We start from the raw sequence: 9,102 nt of genomic DNA, 5'->3' as shown, positions 1-9,102 counted from the left end.
GCACGTTCTCCCAGTATCTGCGTGGGTTTCCTCTAGGTGCTCTGGTTTCCTCCCACAGTCCAAAGATGTGCAGGCCAGGTGAACTGTCCATGTTAAATTTCACATAGTGATAGGTATATTAGTCAGAGGGAAGTGAGTCTGGACTTGTTACTCTTCAGAGGGCTGGTGGGCTGAAGGGCCTGTTTCCACGCTATAGGGAATCTAATCTAACCAGAAACCATTTTCCCTCGCACAAGGTATGATTTCAATCACTTCACCAGCTGCATCGACTGCTTCTGGATGCTCCGTTTGGGCAAATATTGCCTTTATATGAAGGGCAGCTACACCCTCCTAGTGCTTGGAGGGCATCACTTAGTACACTTGAACTAAAATTGCAACATCAAGAACTAAGTAATCCTTGTAGAACCCAGATTCAGTAGATAGATCAGTCAAAAATATTTTCCATTTTACTGATATCTGTGTTTTGACTCAATGTTAATGAACCAGACAGGACTTGACCTGCCTTTGGGAGATCTTACATACGCTGGAAGTTTTACATATGAGGTGGACGCTAGTATAGCTGTACTGTGACAGCTTGTTCAGAATGCGGTGATTCTGGAGCACAAGTCTTTCATACACCTGTCGATGTGTTATCCGTTCTATGGATTTTGCAGTCTCATTGATTGCCTTCAGCTATTTTTCTGACTTACTTTAATCCATTTTTAAAATACGGTGTGGGTATTACCTGGTCAGCATTTATTGTCGGATGCTAGTTGCCCTTGAGGTGATAAGCTGCCTTCTTGAACTGCTGCAGTACACCTATGGGTTGACCCACAATGCTAATAGGGAGAGAATTCCAGGATTTTGTTCCAATGAGTGAAGGAACAGTGATACATTTTCAAGTCAGGCTGGTGAGTGGCTTGGAGGGGAACTTGAAGGTGATGATGCTCCCATATATCTGCTGCCCTTGTCCTTCTAGATGGAAGCAGGCATGGGTTTGGAAAGTGCTGCTTGAGGATCTTTGGTGAACTGCTGCAGTGCATCTTGTAAATACTACACCATGTTGCTACCGAGCATTGCTGGTGGAGAGAGTAGATGCTTGTGATGTAGTGCCAATCAAGCAGGCTACTTTGACCTAGATGGTGTCAAGCTTCTTCAGTGTTGTTGCAACCATCCAAGCAAGTAAGAAATATTTCATCACATGCCTGACTTGTACCTTGCAGAGTTTAAAAACGTATTGCTGGAAAAGCACAGCAGGTCAGGCAGCATCAAAGGAGCAGGAGAATCGGCATTTCGGGGATAAGCCCTTCTTCAGGAATGTACCTTGCAGATAATGGATTGGCTTTTGGGAGTCGGGTGGTGAGCTACTTGCCACAATATTCATAGCCTCTGACCTGCTCTTGTAGCCAGTCTATGTGGTGAGTCCAGTTAAATTTCTGATCAATGGTAACTCCCAGCATGTTAATAGTGGCAGATTCAGTGATGGTAATAGCATTGAATGTCACATGGCAGTGGTTAGATTGCCTCTTGGTGGTGGTCATAGCAAGTGTTACTTGCCACTTGTCAGCCCAGTGTCCAAGTCATCACGAATGTTGCTGAACATTGTACAATCATTGGCAAACACCCCACTCTGACTTTATGATGGAGGGAAGATTATTGATGAAACAGCAAAAGATGGTTGGACTAGGACACTACCCGGAGGAATTCCTGCAGAGATGTCCTGGAGCTGAAATGACTGACCAACAACCATGACCATCTTTCTATGTGCCAGGTATGACTAACTACTGGAGAGTTTGCCAATACGGATTCCAGTTTTGCCTGGGCTCCTTAATGCCACAGTCAAATGCAGTCTTGATGTCGAGTGCTGTCAGCCTCATCTCACCTCTGAAATTCAGCTCTTTTGTCCATTTTTGAACCAAGGCTGTAAGGAGGTCAAGAGTTGAGTGGCCCTGGCAGAAGTCAAACTGGGCATCACTGACTAGGTTATTCTTAATAGCACTGATGATGATACCTTACATTATTTTGGATTGGATTTGTTCTGCTTTTTAATGTTTAGGACATATTTGGGTGATTTTCCACATTGTTGGGTAGATGCCAGTTTTGGAATTCCACTGGAACCATTTGGCTAGGGGAGTGGCAAATTCTGGAGCACAAGTCTTCAGTACTATTGCTGGAATGTTGTCAGGGTCTGTAGCATTTGTAGTAGCCAGTGCCTCCAACTGTTTCTTGATATTACATGGAGTGAATCGAATTGGATGAAAACTTGTATCTGTAATGTTAGGGACTACTAGAGTAGGCAGAGATGTATCATTCACTCAGCACTACTAGCTGAAGATTGCTGCAAAAGCTTCAGCCTTATTTTTTGCACTGGTGTGCTGGGGTCTTCCAAGTTTGGGGATGGGGATACTTGTGGAGGTACCCCCTTCGGTAAGTTGTTTAATCATCCATCACCATTCATGACTGTAGTAGGACTGCAGAGCAGAGATGTTTTCCATTTGTTGTGGAATTGCTTAGCTGTCTTTCATTTGCTACTTATGCTGTTTGGCACGCAAGTAGTCCCCCCATTTGGGACTACTTCAAGGGTGACACCTCATCTTCAGGTATGCCTGGTGCTGCTCCTGGCATGCCCTCCTGCACTCTGCATTGAACCAGGGTTGACCTCCTGGCTTGGTGGTAATGGTTGAGTAGCAGATAAGCTGGGCCAGATTGTGCTGGAGTACAATTCTGCTGTTGATGGCCTACAGTGACTCATAGATATCCAGTCAGGAGTTGGATAGAATTGAATCAACTATAGACTAGAATCGAAGGTCAAAGAGGTTGAAATAGATCAATTTTTCATCGCTGGCTGAAGGTATAGGTACATAACTTCAGTCTCGTATTTTGCACAGATGTACTGAGATTCTTTAGCTTTTTTTTCCGGCAGGGGAGTGGAGGAGGAGACGGAGACGGAGACGGAGGAGAGACAGACCAGAAACAGTTTCTGTGGGGAGAAGAGGTGAGCTGCTGTTATCAGCATTTTTCACGCACTTCTGGCAGATTTGGAGCTAGGTGAGCACTTGGGTGATCACAATTTGATTATGTTGACTCTAGCGATGGAAAAGGATAGGTATATACCACAGGGCAAAAGTTATAGCTGGGGGAAAGGCAATTACGATGCAATTAGGCAAGATTTAGAATGCAAAAGGATGGGAAAGAAACTGCAGGGAATGGGCACAATTGAAATGTGGAGCTTATTCAAGGAACAGCTACTGTGGGTCTTTGATAAGTACGTAAAATGTCAGGCAGGCAGGAAGTTGTCGAGCATGGAAGCTGTGGTTTACTAAGGAGGTTGAATCTTTTGTCAAGACGAAGGCAGCGGCTTATGTTAGGATGAGATGTGAAGGCTCAATTAGGGCACTTGAGTGTTACAGGTTCGCCAGGAAAGAGCTAAAGAAAGAGTTAAGTGCAGCGAGGAGGGGACATGAGAAGTCATTGGCAGAAAGGAAAACCCTAAAGCTTTCCATAGATATATTAGGAATAAAAAGAATGACTAGAGTAAGAATAGGGCCAATCAAAGATAGTAGTGGGAAGTTGTGTGTTGAGTCAGAAGAGATAGGGGAAGTGCTAAGTGAATATTGTGTCAGTATTCACATTAGAAAAACACAATGTTGCTGAGGAGAATACTGAGATACAGGCTACTAGATTAGATCAGACTGAGGTTCACAAGGTGGCAGTGTTAGGAATTCTGGAAAGTGTAAAATAGGTAAGTCCCCTGGGCTGGATGGGATTTATCCTCAGATGCTCTGGGATACCAGGGAGGAGATTGCTGAGCCTTTGGCTTTGATCTTTATGTTGTCATTGACTACATTACAGTGCCAAAAAACTGGAGGATAGCAAACGTTGTTCCTTTGTGCAAGAAGGGGAGTAGACCCTGGTAATTATAGACCAGTGAGCCTTACTTCAATTGTAGGTAAAGTGTTGGAAAAGGTTATAAGAGATAGGATTTATCATCACCTAGAAAGGAATAAGTTGATTAGGGATAGTCAACATGGTTGCGTGAAAGGTATGTAATGCCTCACAAACCTTACTGAATTCTTTGAGAAAGTGACCAAACAGATGCGTGAGGGTAAAGTAGTTGCCACTCAGTAGGCTACTACAGAAAATATGGAGATATGGAATTGAGGGTGATATAGCAGTTTGGATCAGAAATTGGCTAGCTGAAAGACAGGGCTGTGGTTGATGGGAAATATTCATCCTGGAGTTCAATTACCAGTAGTGTACTGCAAGGATCTGTTTTGTGTCCACTGCTGTTTGTAAATGACCTGGAATGAGGACATAGAAGGATGGTTAAAATTTGCAGATCACACGAAGGTTGGTAAAAGTTGTGGGTAGTGCAGAAGGATGTTGTACGTTACAGAGGGACATGGATAAGCTGCAGAGCTGGTTCTGAGAGGGGGCAAATGGAGTTTAATGCGGAAGTGTGAGGTAGTTCACTTTGGAAGGAGCAACAGGAATGCAGAGTACTGTGCTAATGGTAAGGTTCTTGGTAGTAAAGATGAGCAGGGGGATCTCTGTGTCCATGTTCATAGATCCCCGAAAGCTGCCATCTAGGTTGATAGGATTGTTAAGGCGGCATATGGTGTGTGAGCTTTTATTAGTAGAAGGATTGAAACCACGAGGTTATGCTGCAGCTGTACAAAACTCTGGTGCGGCCACATTTGGATTATTGTATACAGATCTGGTCACCGCATTATAGGAAGGATGTGGAAGCTTTGGAGATTTACTAGGATGTTGCCTGGTATGGAGGGAAGGTCTTACTAGGAAAGACTGAGGTACTTGAGGCTGTTTTCAGAAGGCAGGAGGTTGAGAGGTAACTTAATTGATACATAAGATAATCACAGGGTCAGATAGGGTGGACAGTGAGAGCCTTTTTTCTTTTGATGGCGATGGCTAGCACGAGGGGGCATAACTTTAAATCGAGGGGTGACGCATGGAACACATTGCCTGCAACAGTAGACTCACCAACTTTAAGGACAGTTTAAATGGTCATTGGATAGACATACGGAAGAAAATGGAATACTGTAGGATAGATGAGCTTCAGATTGGTTTCACAGGTCGGCATAACATCAAGGGCCGAAGGGCCTGTATTGCGCTGTAATGTTGTATGTACTGTTGGGAAATTGCCCTGAGTGGAGAAGCAAGCTCCAGTGTGGGAGATGTCAGAAAGGAAAACCTCCTATAAAAGGTTGAAAACATGACTTTAGGGAACACGCATTATGCAAAAATAGTGAGCTGAGTTTGCTGCATATTTTAAGGGTCTTCGGAAACAACATGTACAGACATGCACAATCTCCACAGGATTGCAGCCTTCATAGTAAATTGTCACAGCCACTCCTGCCTTCCAATTCATCCACATCTCCTGCTTGAGAGCTGTAACATCAACTGAGTGCTGAAAGGTGAATCCCTTCAGTTTTTGGAGGATTTCAAAACCGATTATACCAGCATTAAGGCCGACTCCAGCAATTTCTTTTAGTTCCAACAGGGTAAGTCATTCAGAAGCTTTTGACTGTCACAGAATGTCTCTTTGATCTGGGACTGCCCCTCTCTATTAGCCGACTTACAACTTTCCCCACTCCTCTGACCAAAGCAGCTGTACCCTTTTGTCTCAGACTCATTTCTTTCATTCAGTCCAAACAAAATCAAACGACTGTCCCTGTTTCTGCTGGTTTCCAGGTGCAAACACCTTCCATGTTCCCCCCGAGTTAGGCTCAACCCGTGCCATTCTCCAGCAGTAAACAAGCACACTCCCACCAGGCCTGCTATCTGGCAGAATTTAAAAATCACATTAACTCCTTAATTCTTCCATTCATCCATTCAAACTTGAATTCAAGGTGCCAAAATAATCATCTTGGAAAGCCTTGCATTCACAATGCTGCATTTTCAATATGCTCCAGCAGTCAGCTTTGATTTAGTAACAGGGGTTCAAGAGCTACTTGAGATTTCAACACAACTCAATAATAAGGGAATGCTGCATTGTCAATGGCGCCATGAAGTGTTTAATCACTTAAGTTGAGGCAAAAGATCCCAAGTTACTATTTGATATATAAAGGAAGGTTTTTAGTATCCTTGCGAAAATTTATCTCAAATTATCTGTAAAAACAAACAGTTGGCTATTTATTTCATTACTGCTTGTGGGATGTTAATGCATGCAAACTCTATACCTCCTTTCCTATAAGTAACCCTGCATCTGAAAAATATTTCTTTGGCTTCAAAATATTTTTGTATATCCTGAGGTCTTGGAAGGAACGCCATCAATGACAGCTTTTTTTCTTTTACATGATAAACGTAGTTCCTTGAAAGTGGAGTTGCAGGTAGATCGGATAGTGAAGGCAGTGTTTGGTATGCTTTTCTTTATTGGACAGAGTATTGAGTACAGGAATTGGGAGGTCATGTGTTGCAGAACATTGGGTTAGGCCACTTTTGGAATATTGCATACAATTCTGGTCTTTCTCCTATTGGAAGGATGTTGCAAAATTTGAAAGGGTTCAGAAAAGATTTAAGGATGTTACCAGAGTTGGAGGATTTGAGCTACAGGGAGAGGCTGTTTTCCCTGCAGCATCGGAGGCTGAGGGGTGACCTTATAGAGGTTTATAAAATCATGAGGGGCATGGATAGGGTAAATAGACAAGGTTTTTTTTCCCCTGGGATCGGGAGAGTCTAGAGCTAGAGGGCACAGGTTTAGGATGAGAAGGGAAGTTTTTAAAAGAGACCGAAGGAGCAAAATTTTCTCGCAGACAGTGATGTATGTATGGAATGAGCTGCTTGAGGAAGTGGTGGAGGCTGGTACCATTACAATATTTAAAAGGCATCCAGATGGGTATATAAATAGAAAGGGTTGAGGGGGATATGGGCCAATTGCTGGCACATGGGACTGGACTAATTTAGGATATCTGGTTGGCATGGATGAGTTGCACTGAAGGGTCTGTTTCCATGCTATACATCTTTATGACTCTATATGTTTTGAAAATCTAAAAACAGCCTGATTCTAGAGTCAGAATTTGGTTTAATATTTCAGGGAAGTGAGCACCCTGAAAGATTTCATAAGGAATTGAGAAACTTAAGTTTTAGTTAGACCGAAAAACTGACCTACACATTATCAATAAAGCATTGGTGCTAAATTTGGAATGGAAATTTACCTTTCAGAAGTTTACAAAGGCTACAAAAACATTCAAAATTCAATATTTCAAAAAGCAGAAAATAAGCTCAGCATTTTCCTGTACCTATATCGACAGCGATATAGAATCCCTACAGAGTGGAAACAGGCCCGTTGGTCCAACAGGCCCATAGCAACCCTCTGGAGGGTATCCACCCACACACATTCCCCTATCCTACTACTCAACATTTATCCCTTACCCCTAATGCACCTAACGTACACACCTCTGAACACTATGGGCAATTTAGTATTGTCAATTCACATGTAAATACACATCTTTGGACTGTGGGGGGAACCGGAGCACCCGGAGGAAACCCATGCAGACATGGGGAGAATGTGCACACTCCACACACAGAGTTGCCAGAGGTTGGAATCGAACCTGGATCCCTGGCACTGAGTCACCGTGCTGCCTTCTTAATAAATTGTGGACCACCCCTCCACCCCATATATGGCCTACTCCTTTTCCTACATATTACAAATACCTTCTACCCAAGTTTCTGAACTTAATGAATTTAATCGCTTCCAGATCTTCCCAAACGTTATGAAGGATTGAAAGCTATATTTTGCAAGTTTTAGAGATTCAAACAATAAAGAATGTAGTCTGAACAAAGTTATTTTACATACCTTCTAAAATTGGACTGGAAGACGTGCAAATTCTTCAGATGGAGTCGGTACATCATACTGTTCACTCTACTACTGAGGATCTAGGAAACTATGGTAAGAAATATAAATCATGGTCTACTTCAATGATCAACTCCATTAATGATTATCTCAATCTCAAAATTATCTTGTGATTTTTTAATTTAAAATTCCAGTTTCACTCTGAGATTGCATACTCCAGTCACCAAGGAGGCAACAGGTATGTTAAAATTGCTAAACGTTTTTTTAAAAAAGTCTCCCACCCCATTTAAAAGTATCCATAAACATGATGTCTGGTGTAATCCTGCTCAAGCCTAAAGATGATAACCAAGAAATTGAAGAACATTTCCCACTTTTTACTTGAACTGGGTGTGCATATTTAGTCAAAGTCTACGTGGGTGTCAATTCAAACAGATAAAAACAGAAACATTTTCCTGATTTCTTTCCCCTTGCTACAAATAACCAATTGTAACAATTATATGTTCACAGAAGACCAAATCTGCCATTCTGAACTTGCTTTCTTTTAAGCTTTTATGAATCTTGGAAGCACAAATAGTGGACATGGTTCTAACTGTTACAGAAAGTGAATTGTTAAAGAACATAAACATTCCTCAGGTCTTAAGCACAGGGTTTTTAAAATCCAGTAATCCAATCACAAGGGCACTCTAAAAATCAAGCTTACTGGATGAAAAACTGACTTCCGACATTAAGAGAACACTGATGCTAGTTTCCAAAATCTGGCTACTTAAAGAAATGCAAGTGGATGAAAGACTGCAGCATTGTTCCACAATAACTTTTTTTAAAAAAGTGAGCAAAGTCTAGATGTCACATATTTATCCAGCTCAGCATACTGTATCATGAAGTAGAACACCACAGTATTTCTTGCTTCTACTGTGTAAAGATGTGAAAGGAAAATTAGCTACTTGCTCTCATGATCTATACTGGTCTTATCCTCACTGAAATCTGGCATGGAACTGTTAGACAAGTCGGGTTTCAACTGTAGCCATGGCTACAATCATTAACTAATGCTTTAACTTTACCATTTTAATGCAAGTCAGACAGTCAATGGTGTTTTCAGAAATACTGCTGATTACTAGTAATTCTTTATGGAATATGAAAATAGTTGAAACAAAATCTCATGCCCACAAGCCATAATCTAAAAAACTAATTTGAAATTATTTTCTGAACCGTCAAGTCATAGCTTATACCAGAAGGAAAACACCTAAGAATTGAAGTACTACCTAAACATACTTAATCAGAATGTTTTGTATATTTCTACCATAAGTAAAACG

The sequence above is a fragment of the Hemiscyllium ocellatum genome, chromosome 16 (genome assembly GCF_020745735.1).
Source record: "Hemiscyllium ocellatum isolate sHemOce1 chromosome 16, sHemOce1.pat.X.cur, whole genome shotgun sequence".
Taxonomy (NCBI): Eukaryota; Metazoa; Chordata; class Chondrichthyes; order Orectolobiformes; family Hemiscylliidae; genus Hemiscyllium; species Hemiscyllium ocellatum.
Note: the sequence above shows the minus strand (reverse complement) of the source record.